Genomic DNA, 15,624 nt, shown 5'->3' on the forward strand with positions numbered 1-15,624 from the left:
AGTTCCTTCACCACTCTGTTGCAATGAAAGTTGATTGATCTGAGCAGATACGGCCTGGGCTGCTGAATCTCTTCCTTTTATTTCTTTCTTCCACTGTTCTTGGATTCTGTATTTAAGTTGCAATATATGACATAGCTCCTTTTGGAATCTCTGAATATGCTGAGAAGCAACCAAAAAATGTAAGTGCAACAATTCTAGCCAAGGGCAACTGTCTGTGTGGAATTTGCAGATTCTTCCCAGTTCTGCATGGGTTTCCTCCAAATGCTCCAGTTTCTTCCCACAGTCCAAAGTTGTGCAGATTCAGTGGATTGGCCATGCTAAATTGCCCACAGTGTGAAGGAGTATGCAGGTTAGGTGCATTAGCCATAGGAAGTACAAGGTTACAGGGGTAGGTTGGGTCTGAATGATATGCTGTTTGGAGGGTTGGTGTGGACTCGATGGGACAAATTGTTTTTGGCAAAAGATGGGAACAAATGGCGTGCTACCACACTAGGGATTCTATGGTGATGAAATGTGGTGTAACCTTCGTCAAACCTAGCCACAACTATTTTAATACATCACTCCTTTCAGATCAGTTAACTCTCATTTTGATCATTGCATATCCACTTGCAAGCTTATGAATTGTTTCTTTTTTGGCATAAATACAAACTTGAAACTGACTATGAAAATTAAAATTAGTTCAGAGTATGTTTCTGTTCTGTGCTTGAAGTGATCAAATGTATTTTGTATAAATTAATAGTACTTGAAATTTTTATTAGTTTAAATGAAATTTATCAGTGTAGCTTCAAACTAAGCATGGGATGTCAAAACTTTTGAGCAATTGAATCTCCTCTTCATTGGTACACACGACATGCTGATTAATTGCAGTCAGAGGTGCTATCTTTCAGAGTAAGTGCTTATCTGAGGCCCCCTCAACTTATTCAGATGTATGTAAAAGATGACGTAACATTGTTCAGAAAATAACAGGAATGTTCTCTCAATCTCATGGCCAAACTGTCCATCGACAACATTCAAGAAAATCAAAATCAGGAATTTTATTGTGCACAAATTAACTGTTGTATTTGCCCACAAAGAAAATGTGTAACTACTGAATTGGCTGTGAAGCACATTTCACTATCCGATGGATGTGAGAAATGCTGTATAAATTCTGATTCTTTCTCTTTCATACTGCTGTACTTGTCAAGTACTCCAAATAACAATTATTTTGCAGAGTATACGACAATAAATTGATGACTTTTTTTTGCTGTGTCCCAGATATCTCTCTCATGCTTAGTGTTAAGTCCGTCTCTCAGTTGGAGTTGTGACAGTATACTTAAATTATCCGTAATATATTGTCACTCCGGTTTGGACAGGCAACCTTTTTTTTGTTCACTCATGGGATTTGCCATCAAAACTGGTGGTGAGCTGTTTTTTGAATCATGATGTAAATAGACTGAGAAATTAAGTGGAATAAATCTCTATTTGAAGAATAACTAGAAAATTATTGGTATTGTCTACCAGAATCGCTACCTCTCTGAATGCAGTAAGTTCTCAGTTAAAGCTTTCCTGAAAAGTTATAATTTGAAGTAAAATGGTTTAAAGTGAATCAGATTTTCTAATTTAATGTATAAATTATAGTTAGATTTTTCTTGGATTGTTCTTGTCAAACACAAAACCTTGAAAAATTATCCATGTAAATTGAAATGCACTATTTTATATTGCTAATTTCCTGAATTAGTGAACAGAAACCTAGTAATATAAAAAAACACTTGAAAAGTATACACAGTAATGTAAAAGAAATTTGGTAACCTTCCACTTGCCCCAGGTTTGCTTGCTTGCTGCTGCTGCTGAACCACCTCCTTCTCGCCAGATATTCTATCCTCTGACCATTCCTATCGCTTTTTTTTCTCTCTCTGACACTTCAACTTACAACCTCTGATGCTCCCTAATCTATCTTAAACTTGCTTACCCTCTCTGACGTGTGCTTCCACCTCTCACCTAACCCATACCTTTGCTTCCAATTATGATTTCAGTGCTCCTTGACTCTACCTTTTGCCAAACTTCTGACTCCACAATTCTGTCTTCTCTTGAATCCCTGCTGAGTACAGTATAAGGGACTGCAATATTGGGAACTGCACTCTTAGGACTTGGAGCTTTGGCTGGACACGCATTTTCCTCTGAAGTCTATGTATAGTCTGGAGTCAAATTTGGAAGTTTGTTAAAGTGTGGACCTGGAAGGTGCAGATATTCAGAGCTGGGTCTGTTGTAATCGTAATCATGTTCCAGGATTTCAGCACCCCTGCAGCTCTCATTCTGAGGGAATTGGAACAAGGGAGCAGTGAGTGGCAATGTTGGAGAATGGGAGGATCAGCAAAATGGAAATTCGGGGAGCAGCAGAGGCTGAGTAGGGAGTGGCAAATTACAGGTTCTTCAGCGAAAGCATAGCTGAAGGAAAGTCAGGACATGTGGTTCAATGTTGTACTAGCATTAAACAATTTGAAACTGAAGCTTATGACAGGACCCATTAGCTGAATTGCATTGAAATGGAATAATATGAAACAAGGCACATTAAATGGGGATGTACTCATATGTGGACCTTTCCTTTTTAGTCATCTCCCCAACTCTCACTCTCCTGGTGTCCAGTTCCTAAACAGCTTTATGAAGCCCCTTAAAAAGTTTGATTATGTTAAAGTCATAATATAAAGGCAAGATGTTACAATCCTCAAGTGGTAAACTGTCTTTGAAAATAACTAAATGACTGAATGTCAGTTGTATATGATAATGTTAAGAAGGCTTGAGTAAGTGAGAACCATGTTGAGACTTGATTTTGAATTCCATATTCAGGATCATCTTGTGCAAATGTCATTGTTGAAACTGTGAACAATTTGCTCTGATGTGAGGTCAGTTTCGTACTCAGACCAAATAATTTTGGAATAACTTACACAAATATTACTGAATGATGGTCAACATGATCAGGTCAGATTAATATCACATGATAAGCTTATCTTTTATTCAAACAAAATGTGACCTTGGATTTGAATGGCTCCGCAGTGTTTCTTATCCAGTTTTGAAGCAGTAAAGTTTTTTAAATTTACTTTGGTAAGAGTGTAGAACGTAGCAGAAAAATGATTTAGGGCTGATCATGTAAATGTTGCAGGGAATTGTAAAGATGTTTTTGTTGGTTGTAAACTGCAATTTTTATGTTGACCAGTGGCTTAAAATCCAAGAATTGTACAGCACAGAAGGGAGGCCATTTGGTCCATTGTGCTTCTGGCAGGAAAGTGGAAGTGGAAGGGGAAGGGGGGTTGGGATGGCATTAGGTGGATGCAGGTGGGAGGGGATTGTTATAGGTTGTGGAGCAGGTAGGTGAGAAGGAAGATGGACAGGTCAAGAAGGCAGTGTCAAGTTGGAGGGTTAGATCTGGGATGAGGTGGAGTGTGGGAAGATATGGAAACTGGTCAGTGTTGAAAGCGTGTGATGATAGGGTCCCAAAGCGGAAGATGAGGCATTCTTCCTCCACTTGATACATGATTTTTATTTGGCAGAGGAGGTGGGCTGGAATTTGGATGTCCCTGGGGCAGTAGGAGGGAGAGTTGAAGTGGCTGGCCACAGGGCAGTGGGGTTGTTTGGAGTATGCAGTCAAGTGATGTTTGCTGAAACGCTCTGCAGTTTGGCACTTGATCTCACCGATTTAGTGGAGACCACATCGAGAGCAACGGATGCAGTAAATGAGTTGGGTGGATGTGCAGGAAAATCTGTGCTGGATTTGAAATTATTCTTTAGAGCCATGGACAGAGGTGAGCTGGGAGGTGTGGACACAGGTTCTACACCTCATGGAGCAGCAAAAGAAAATGCCATTTGTGGAATGTGTGTTGGTTGGGGGAGTTTGGGCCTAATGAGAGAGTCATGGAGGAAATGATCTCTGTGGAATCCAGGCATTGGTGGGGAGGGAAATATACTTTTGGTGGTGGGGTCTGACTGTAGGTGGCAAAATGGTGGATGATAATGTGATGTATCTCGAGATTCATGGGATGGAATGTGAGGACTGGGAGCTTCTATCCTTGTTGCGGTTTGGGATCAAGGGCAGAGGTGCGGGAAGTGGAGGAGATGCAATGGAGGACGTTGTTGATCACATGGGAAGGGAAATTATGGTCCTTGAAATAGGAGGACATCTGGAATGTCCTGGAGTGGAATTGCTCCTCCTGAGTGCAGATGCAGTGGAGGCGGACGAGTTGGGAGTAAGGAATTGCGTTTTTGTAGGAGGTGTAGTCAAGGTAGCTGTGAGGGTTGGTGGGTTTGAAACAGATGCCTGTTGAGTCGATTGCCACACACAGATAGGAGGCAGGTGTTGGAGATGGTCCATGTGACCATGAAGTCAGGGTGGAAGGTGTTGGTGGCATTGATGAATTGTTCAATCTCCTCTTGGGGCCACATAGATGTTGTCGATAAAGTCATCAGTATAGTGGAGGAAAAGGTGTGTGACAGTGCTTGTGTAGCTATGGAACAGGGACTGTTCCATGTACCTTGTGAAAAGGCGGGCATAGCTGGAGCCTTGAGATGACCATGTCTACCTGTCTTGCCTAGAGGAAATGAAAGGATTCAAACAAGAACTTGTTGAGAGTGAGGACCAGTTCTGCCAATCCAATTAGCGTGTCGGTAGAGGGAGATTGATTGGGTCGATGAGAAACATGTCCCACACCCCCTCCTGTAAAAATGTTATCTCTTACTCCAAATTATACTGCCTCTGCTGCATCTCCTCCTAGGAGGAGCAATTCCACTCAAGGACATGCCAGATGGCCTCCAATTTCAAGGACTGCAATTTTCCCTCCCATGTGATCAACAATGTTCTCTAGCACACCGCCTCCACTTCCTGCACCTCCACCCTCAAACCCCATCCTCCCCAACTGCAACAAGGATAGATGCCTTTGGTCCTCACCTTCCACCCTACGAATCTCCAGATAGAGTGCATTATCCCCCAGCATTTTTGCCACCGACAGTCAGACCCACCACCAAAAATATATTTCCCTCCCCACCTCTATCTGCGTTCGGCAGAGACAATGCCCTCAGTGACTCCCTCATTAGGTCCATGCTCCTCACCAACCCACGTTATATATCCAACACCTTCCCCGGCCGCTGCAAAACCTGTACCCACACTTCCCTGTTCACCTCTGTCCAAGACCCTGAATGATCATTTCAAATCCAGCACATCCATTACTCTCCGTGTGGTCTGCTCTATATCAAGGAGACAGAGTGCCAATTCGCGGAGCGGTTCAGGGAATATCTCTGGTCTGCACGTCCCAACCAACCCCACTACCCTGTGGCCAATCACTTCATCTCCTCCACCTCCCAACCCACACACACTCCACTGCCAAATCAAAACTACCTGCTAATTGGAGGAAGAATGCCTCATCTTCTGCCTCAGGAGCCTATAACCACACGGCATAAACATCAACTTCACTAGTTTCCATATCTTCACACACCCTACCTCATCCCAGATCCACCCCTCCAATTCAGCATTGCCCTCTTGACCTGTCCTACCTGTCCATTTTCCTTCCCACCTATCCGCTTCACACACCCCACCAACCTATCATCATCATCTCCTACCTGCATTCAACTATAGCATTCCCATCTGCCTTTCCCAACCCTCAGCCCCACCCCCACCCACACCCCCTATTTATCTCTCAGCCCCCATACCCCTCCACATTCTTGATGAAGCGGAAATAGGCTGAAAATGTGTGAAAATACACAAATATGCAATAGTACTAATCATTTGTAAATGTGTTTTGGCTTCAGTTCATTTGTATCATTACGTGTAATGTACTCTCAGTCTTCATTATCCATGAGGGATAGGAGGATGGACTTCCTGTGGATAACAAAAAGCACAGATACCATTCCGATGTACCTCTCCCGAGAATCCAAAGAGGCACGTGATGTTTACCAATGCTGATCAGTCTAATGGGGGAATCGAGATGCAGATCTGTGGGTAACAAATCGGTAAATAACAAGGGCCGAGTATAGTCATTGTGTAGCTCATCAGTTGCTACATTTAAATGCATACTGATGTACTTTAGAAGCACAGTCATTCTTATGATGGAGCAATGTTGACAGATACTTTCCATACATTGAGCTTCAACAAACAAATTGCATAAATTATATCATCATCTTGTTTTAATTGTTTGAGGGACAGAAAGGTTAGCAGTGTGAGACAGCAGTAGGATCTTGTTTTATGCCTTATTTGTAAAACAAGTCCTACAACAGTGCTGCACTAAAATGCTAGTCTAGATTTTGTGCACAACTGAGTGGAGCTTAAATCCACAACCTTCTGACTCTAAGGTGAGGTATTTTTAATCTTTCATGGGATGTGAGCATTTCTGGCTCGTGCCAGCATATATTGCCAATCCCTGATTACCCTGGAGAAGATAGTCGTGCGCTGCTCTCTTGAATCACTGCAGTCCTTGGGGTGTTGTAAGCAATCTTATGTATGATAATAGGAGAGATTGATCACTTGCAGAGTGCAGGTGACACTGAATTAGGCATAGGTCTGAACTTCCTGACTGTAGTATAGTTATAACATTTGTTGACGCACATATCATTGTTACGAAGGTCAAGTTTTCAAGTTGCTAGGTTACATAATCATTCAGCTATTGTTATACCGTAAACACCAGGACTAATTAAATGTTCATGCAGGATCTCGCAATTTGTTCCATACTATATTTGGTATATAGCTTTTTAAAGAGGGCAAATATTCGATATCCAGCTTTGGTAATCCAGTGTTGTTTTCAGTTAAGGTGGCTGATGGGTATGTTAATTTTAATACCATGCCCCTTGATCCTCAAAAATCCTAAACAATATGATGAAATATCTTTTCTTGCAAATGGAAGTTGTGTTTGCAAATGAGATTGTATTTTTGATATTGTTGTTCCAAGTATGCTCAGTGGGAGCACTGTGATATCAGTTTGAAAAAAATTCTCCCTTGTTTTCTATCATCCTGTATTATTGAAAAGTACTGCTTTACTTTTGAAGTTATGGTTATTTTAGCGAGGAACAAGGTGACCCAGTGAGCATGATGTCTAGATTATGGTCACTGTTATGCAAACTAAAATTCTGTGGCCATTGTCTTGAATTGCATTGTTTTTCAGTAAATAATGTATTGTGTCTAAACATGCGTGTGTTACAGGCACCTTGGAACTGAAGAATCTGAAATAGCAATATAACTGTGAGATGTTGAACTGCAATATTACATCAGTAAAATTACTTTTCAATGGAAAGAAAGTTCTAGTGTTTAGAGAAATAACATGGAGTAACAGGTAGTGTACAGGTAAACTGATGTGAAGAGCATTGTTTCAGTGACAAAAAAGCAGTCAGACCTTTGTTTTATGAAAAAAAGTTACATTTTCAGACAAGTAGGGCAGCAGATTCAATACACTGCTACAAAACTAATTTCCTGCATCATTTCAAATGTGCAACGCCTTCATCCCCACAAACACTGGTCCCTATGGTAAACTAGGAGAAAGTGAGGACTGCAGATGCTGGAGTACCAGATTTGAAAAACGTGGTGCTGGAAAAACACAGCAGGCCAGGCAGCATCCGAGGAGCAGGTAAACACAGATTGGAGTTGGTTATCCAGAGTGGCTGAGCATCAGCATTACCATAGAACAATACTGTAAAACATTAGAAAATGGTAACTTCAGAGGGGGAGATCCTGCCTGATCTTTCTGAGAAAATAGTAACCAACATTGCTAGTGAGATGTCTTATAATGAAGACATTCCTAGATTTCACATAGGCATCTAATAAAGTGGATGATGTGCAGTGGTGGGAAAGTTCGTGGTCTAATCATTCATATGGTCCATCTAATGCCCAGGATCTATGTGGGAAATGGAAGCATGGTAGCTGTATAGTTAGAATTGCTGCTTAACAACACCAGGGACTGGGATTCAATTCCAGCCTTGGGCAATTGTCTGTGTGGAGTTTGCATGTTCTCCCTGTGTCTTCATGGGTTTCATCTGGGTGCTGCAGTTTCCTCTCACTGTGCAAAGATGTGCAGGTTAGGTAGGTTGGCCATGTAAAATTACCCTGTATTGTCCAGGGATATGCAGGCTAGGTGGATGAGACATGTTAAGTGTTGATTTTATTTTATTTATTGTCACTTGCATCTTGTTAAAAATTACAGTGAAAAATAGTGTTGCCACTCTCCAGTTCCATTTCAAAACACAAAAATAAACCAAAACAGAATATAAAGACAGAAAAATAAAGAAAGGGTCTAACTTGACAGTCCTTCTTGTTAAGTGCTCTAACATGGGCCTGGTGGCCAGGCGCGCATCTCCTTCATGTGGGGTTACATGGATGGGGTGGGGTGTAGGTGGTGTAGATTCGATAGAGCAAATGGCCCCTCTCTGCACTATAGGGATTCTATAATTCTAATTTAAATGAAAGACTTGGAATTTAAAGTCATAGAGTCATAGAGATGTACAGCATGGAAACAGACCCTGCGGTCCAACCCATCCATGCCGACCAAATATCCCAGCCCAATCTAGTCCCACCTGCCAGCACCTGGCCCATATCCCTCCAAACCCTTCCTATTCATATACCCATCCAAATGTCTCTTAAATGTTGCAATTGTACCAGCCTCCTCCACATCCTCTGGCAGCTCATTCCATACACGTACCACCCTCTGTGTGAAAAAGTTGCCCCTTAGGTCTCTTTTATTACCTTTCCCCTCTCACCCTAAACCTATGCCCTCTAGTTCTGGACTCCCTGACCCCAAGGAAAAGGCTTTGGCTATTTATCCTATCCATGCCCCTCATAATTCTTTAAACCTCTATAAGGTCACCCCATAGCCTCCGATGCTCCAGGGAAAACAGCCCCAGCCTCTCTTTATAGCTCTCATCCTCCAACCCTGGCAACATCCTTGTAAATCTTTTCTGAACCCTTTCAAGTTTCACAACATCTTTCCGATAAGAAGGAGACCAGAATTGCACACAATATTCCAACAGTGGCCTAACCAATGTCCTGTACAGCTGCAGCATGACCTCCCAACTCCTGTACTCAATACTCTGACCAATAAAGGACAGCATACCAAACGGCACCTTCACTATCCTATCTACCTATGACTCCACTTTCAAGGAGCTATGAACCTGCACTCCAAGATCTCTTTATCCAGCAACACTCCCTAGGACCTTACCATTAAGTGTCTAAGTCTTGCTAAGATTTATAATAGTGACCTTGGGCTGATTATTTTACTTTTATAGACTCACTTGGTTCATTAATGTCTTGTAGGGAGGAAAATTTGTCATCCTTATCTGATTTGGCTTGCAGACCCCAAAACCAACCGAGATCATCATCAGTCTGAAATGGCCTAGCGAGCCACTCGTTAGAATGGAAGTTAGGGTTGGGTGACAAATGCTGGCTTTTTCAGCAGTACCTACATCCTATGATAGAATAAAAAATAAAATGCTCTCATGCACTTTAGTTTCATCTCAAAGCTGCGAAAATGCAAGGTGAACCTCAGCAATGGATAAATAACCAAAACAGAAAGAAATAGTTACACTTTGGAGGATTAGTGTTGGGGTGCAGAGAAGTACAGATTGGGATATCCAGAGCTCTGTAATGTGACCACTGCAGTTTCCTATTAGCATAGATAAGGTGGATTCAGAAAGTTGATATAGTTATTTGAATCAATCTGTTCTGACATGTTATGATCCACCTCTGGGGCAGGTGGGATTTGAACCTTCTGACCCAGAGGTTAGGGACATTATCACTATGTCACAAGAGCCATCAAAGAAGCTGTAACCACTAGGCCACTTCATCAGATGTCACATTGAATACTGTAAGGTGATTTGGATGGTTGCATTGAATAGCTTGAATAGTTTTCCTCATACATGATGGATTTTCTTGTATTATGGTTTTGTATATTTATATTGTTTTTTTATCTTGTTGCACATGCTTTTGCTACACATATGCGCTTGAAATTAGCATCGAAAGTTAACTTATAATTAGCTTGGCCATCTGTTGTTTTGAGCTTTGAACACGCTTCCATTTTCATTTTCTGTCTGCAAAAAAAAATTTTGAAAGATTGGGTTGATTTCATCACCCATTAGTAAGTTAAATGTTCAACATGGGTTTATTGTACTGATCTACAAGTTTTAATCAGCCAGTTTTGTTGTTTTAATAGTTTTGTTTGCTGCCTGGAATTTACAGTGTACAGTTTTAGAGCAATTGTTCATGTAGATGTTTGTTAACAGTAGTTACATCAATATTTTTATTGTGACATTATTCATATTCAAGATGACCCCTAATCATGATGTTCCGTTCAGGACCTGTGGAGTGATTATTATTATTGCCACGTGGTGTAATCAAGTTTCTGAATCATTTAATATTGGCAATTAGTTTAAATTGTTAGTTCCTTTTGACCTTCTGTGTGTTACATTTATGTTACAGATCCTCTCAAAATTCTCAGCCAGAGGGTTTTGGGAATCTGGAATGTATTACCTGAGGCAGGAAACTTCAGCCTTTAAAAAGAACTTGGATGAGCAGGTTTTGGGCCAAGTGCTGGAAAATGAGATGAGTGTGCACTTTGAGTAGATTTTGTTGGTGCAGATACAATGGGCCTCTTCTATACTGCCAGATTTTATGATTTGTCTATTCCAGAAAGGAAGGTGATAGAAAACAGGAAACTGCAGGCCAAATAGCCTGACATTTGTCCTAGGAAAAATGCTGGAATTCATTACTAAGGAAGTTATAGCAAGGCCGTTATTTATTGCAATCCATCAGGGTCAGCATGATTTTATGAAGGCAATATCCTGTTTGGCCTATTATTATTATGATTACACACTGTCATGATATGTTAATTCTGTTCAGTCTGACTGTGTTACCTTCCTTCTGGGCACATGTATGTGACTGTTATTGCTGACAGAGGACACACCAAAGACAATCAATGGCAGTGAGATGTTACACAGTCTTTAGCAAACAGTTGTAATACCTCATGTTTTCTTCCCATTTTCTGGGCGAAGCTACTATATCTGAGATGTGATTACTTTGATTTAGGATGATTGATTTATATTTCAGAGTTTGAATTTTGAACTAGTGCCATTTGGGTTTTGGTCTGTGTGTATTAGGGATTTTAGTGATTAACTTGTTTGGGCAAAGATAAGACTGCAGCATTTGCAATTATCTTGAGCCAGAAGTGCTGAATGGAAGATCCAGCTTGGTCTTCTCCAGACCTGCCCAACATCCCAACATGCCAGTCTTCAGCTAATTTGATTTACTCCATGTCATGTCAACAATGACAGGTGACACTGGATACTATAAATGTATGGGTCCTGACAGCATTCTGGCAAATGTCCTGAAGATGTGACCCAGTTGTTCTCCCCATTTCTGTGTGGGTTTCCTCCAGATAACCTGCCACAGTCCAAAAGTATGTGGAATTGGTGGATTGGCTATGGTAAATTGTCCTCCCTGTCCAGGAATGTGTAGGCTAGGGGGGTTAGCCAGATAAATGTGGGGTTACAGAGATAGGGTGAGGGGGGTGGGAGTAGGGTGGGATGCTGTTTGGAAGGTCAGTGTGGATACCATGGGTTGAATGGCCTCTTTCTACAACGGAGTACTTCTATGCATCTATGAGCTTGTCATGTCCCTTACCAAGCTGTTCTAATACAGCTACAACACTGGCATCTACCCAACAATGTGTGAGAATTACCCAGGTAGTTCCTGTGCACTAAGGACCAGTACAACCTGACCAATTACTGCTCCATTAGTCTACCTTGCGATTATCTGTAAAATGGTGGAAGAGGTAGCAATAACCTGTTCACCAGAGCTCTGGCAGGATCACTCAGTTAGGGTTCCATCAAGGCCACTCAGCTTCTCATATCGGTATAGATCTAGTTCAAACATGGACAAAAGAGCTTATTTCCCGTGGTGAGAAGCCCTTGTCAAGATGCCAAGACTGCATTTGACCAATTGTGACATTGAAGACCCCTAGAAAAACTGGAATCAGCGAGTATCAGGCAGTCATACCTGGCACAAAGGAAGATGGTAGTGGTAGTTGGAGGTCAGTCATCTCAGTTCCAGGGTATCTCTGCAGGAGTTTCACAGTGCCGTGTCCTCGCCCCAAACATCCTCCGCTGATAATTACACAATGTTCAGATACCGAAGTAGTCAAATCCGAATGCAGTAAGACATAGACAATATCCCAGCCTGGGCTGACAAGTAGCACATAAGATCGGCATTATACAGGTGCCGGGCGAGAGAGACAAGACACTTCAACAAGAGAGAATCTAACCATAGTCCTTTGATATTCAATGACATTACCATTATTGAATCCCCTACCATCAACATCTTGGGGTTACCATTGGCCAGAAACTGAACTGGTCAAGTCACACAAATAGTGTTTAAAAGAGCAGGTCAGAGGCAGGAATACTTAAGGATTCCTTGTAAGGATTCCTGAAGAAAGGCTCATGCCCGAAACGTCGATTCTGCTCCTTGGATGCGGCCTGACCTGCTGCGCTTTTGCAGCAACACATTTTCAGCAGGAATACTTAAGCAAGTAACTTGCCTTCTGACTCCCTGAGCCTATCTGCCATATACAAGGCACAAGTTAGGAGTCAGTTGCAATACTTCACACCAGTGTTACCTCTATTTTGCTTTTCTGTGAGTGTCTCTGAGATTGACATGTGGCAATGACTTGGAAGGATATGTCAGTGCTACGATCTGCATTGGTGCAGTGAACACCATGTTAGAAAGCCAGAGCGACTGCACACGTGCAACCACACGGCTCAGAAGGAAAGTTGCTCCTCTCTGTCTGGAAGGATGCAATGCTAACAGCACTCAAGAAACTTGATACCTTTCAAGACAACAGCCTGATTGGCTCCACAAATATTTACATGTTGTACTATTGATGTTCAGTGGGAGCAATGTGTATCATCTACAAAATGCACTTCGGAACTTCACCAAGGCCCCTCAGACAGTATCTTCCAAACCAATGACTACTGCCTCTTAGAAGGATAACAGCAGATATCTGGAAAGATTACAACCTGCAAGTTCCCCTCCAAGCCCCACACATCCTGACTTGGCAATACATCGCTGTTTCTTCAGTGTTCCTCAGTCAAAATCCTGGAACTCCCTTCCAAACAACAAGGTAGGTGTGTTTACATCAAATGGGCATCAGAATTTCAAGAAGGTAGCACACGACCACCTTAAGGACAACCTGAGATGGACACCAAATGCTGGCCCAGTCAGTGATGCCCCCATTGCTTAAGGAAATAAAGAAAATTGATTTTTTTGTCCTTAGAGCAAGAAGGCCTGTTGTTCATGCTCTAGGGAGCTAACACAGTATATCACAATGTCTCTTTTGCTGTAAAGTGCACCAGGTCAATTACATGCGTACTTTGTTGTAATTTGCTTTTTCTTCTCTTTCTTATTTTTCCGAATACATTCACACTTTGTTGATTTGATTCTGTGTGTACTTTGTCAAAGTGGTCATTCTGAGTGGAAATGTATGGGGGGGGGGGGGTGCGGATTTAAAATGAGCATGTTGAACGAAGAAATTTCTAAAGTGACATGGAAGTGTGGTTTGAAATACTGATGGGAACACTTTTAATTATACATTAAATAAACGATCAAGATTGCTAATGTAAATATCACTGAGTTGCGGTGCATTTGACCAAGTTGAACTGTACTTATTTGTAACAAAATAGTGGCAGGAATATGTGCTAGGAAGAAAGTGGCTTGGGTTGGAAATCAGTAGATCAGCAAATTAACTCCAGCAGATAATAAATTGATTGCATCAATTAAAATCTTTACTATTCTTCCTGAAATATATAAACCACCAAGATGCTTTGCCTGTGCTAGCTGTCTACATAACATAATCCTTGGAACACTATTGTTTACTTGCAGAGAATAATAAAGGGCATTTGGCCCAGTATGTCTGTGGCTGCTCAAATACCAGCCACCAAGTTTCCCATTTGGTCTGTAGCCCAGTAGGTTTCAGCACTCAAGGTACATATTTGTTCACCTTTTAGGTGAGTTAAGTGTTTCTCCCTCTACTACCTCTTCAGGCAGTGAAGTCAAGATCCCAACCGCCCCCTGTGAACACATTTTCTTGATCTCCCTCTAATCTTTCTACTGATCACTTTATATCTATGATTCCTTAAATCACTGACCTTTTTGCTAAGGTGAAAAGTCTTTTCCACTACTCTATTCAAGCCCCTAAACTTTGAGCATCTTCATCAAATTCCTCCTCCATCTCTCATTCAAAGGAGAGCAATCCAATGTATCCATTCTTTATTCATAGCTGCATTTCCACTCCTAACAAATCTGCTCTGTATCCTCTCTAACTGCCATTACATTTCTTCCTTTTAATGAAATGCTCTGAGCTGCACACTTCCTGCTGTGGTGTAGCTTGAACTTTCTGCTGGCTTCAATCACAGATCATTCAAACTGCTTCAGTGAAATTTTGAAATCAATGATGTAAGATGTAATTATAAGTTGTAGAGTAGTTCATCAGGTATTCACAGGTTTCTAATATATCAGATGGATTGTCCACACAAGTGCATCTGCCATTTAGGTTAATAAGGATATCTCTTATCAAAGTATCAAGCTGATGAAATGAAATAGCATGACAAGAAAGATATCTCAAACTGCTTTTAAAGCACAATATATTGGGTGAATGTTTTCAAGCATCAAATATGTAACATATGGTTTGTTGCTTGAAAAACATCATTTGTAGTAACCAAATATTAACTCTGTGCATGCCATAACCAGCAAGAAAGATTCTGATAAATAATCTATCAAAAACTGAATTGCTTCTCTGTAGGGCCATTTGGTCAGGTCATCTTTGTGAAGTGGTTGAGGTTTAATATTTGTTTTCTTCAGTTTTTGAAATAAACAATTGCATTATCATTGTAATTTGGGTGCAGTTTCACTGCCACTGTTATACACATATAGATTTGTTCCCAATTCACTGTGATACTGAGGTGACAGTATAATCATTCGTAAAACAGATGGGATGAGGAGTTTTGCACCATATCACATTGTTAGCAAGGGCTAGAATTTATAAATGGAGAAATTTGGATTACATTAGAAATGCCAGCAACAATCTTTCTTCCAAATCCAGTTATTGAGCTTCAAAACTGAATCCACTTTTTTTTTCTGTTTTTAGATTTCAACCTACTTTGTGTAAAAATCACAGGTGCAAAGCTCATACCATTGTTACTGGGATGCTGTCACTTTGAGGTTATTTTGTCCTTTTTTTGAGAGGTTATAATGCAGAGGTGCTGAGCTGTATGCTGAGAACCATTTGAGTAAGCAGCTTTTTTTTAACAGCCTGAATGAATGTGGCCAACTTTCACAGATCCAGATTTCTGGAGTTTGTTTTTTTTTAAAATCATGCTACCATTGATCTTTATGGAACACTGCTTTCTACCATTCAGTCTGAAAAAAACCCTTTGCATCAAATTTCAGTTTTTTCCTTCAGGTTTCTAACCATCTAATTTGTCTCCTTATTCCATTACCACCTTTGTCATGAGTCTCCTGTACAGTGCCTTATCAAAACTCTTTTGAAAAATCAAATATGTGGCATCCGCTGCACCCCCCTTGTTTATTCTTTCTGTAAACTGTTGAAACATCTCAATCACTGTACCTAAGATTTT

The 15,624-nt window shown here is 41.0% G+C and overlaps 1 protein-coding gene across 6 annotated transcripts in view; it reads left to right on the forward strand.

The window, feature by feature from the left end:
* The window catches only part of itsn2b (intersectin 2b), a 199,066-nt gene that overhangs the window by 53,242 nt on the left and 130,200 nt on the right, over positions 1–15,624 (forward strand). The window lies entirely within an intron of this gene.

The sequence above is a fragment of the Hemiscyllium ocellatum genome, chromosome 3 (genome assembly GCF_020745735.1).
Source record: "Hemiscyllium ocellatum isolate sHemOce1 chromosome 3, sHemOce1.pat.X.cur, whole genome shotgun sequence".
NCBI lineage: Eukaryota > Metazoa > Chordata > Chondrichthyes > Orectolobiformes > Hemiscylliidae > Hemiscyllium > Hemiscyllium ocellatum.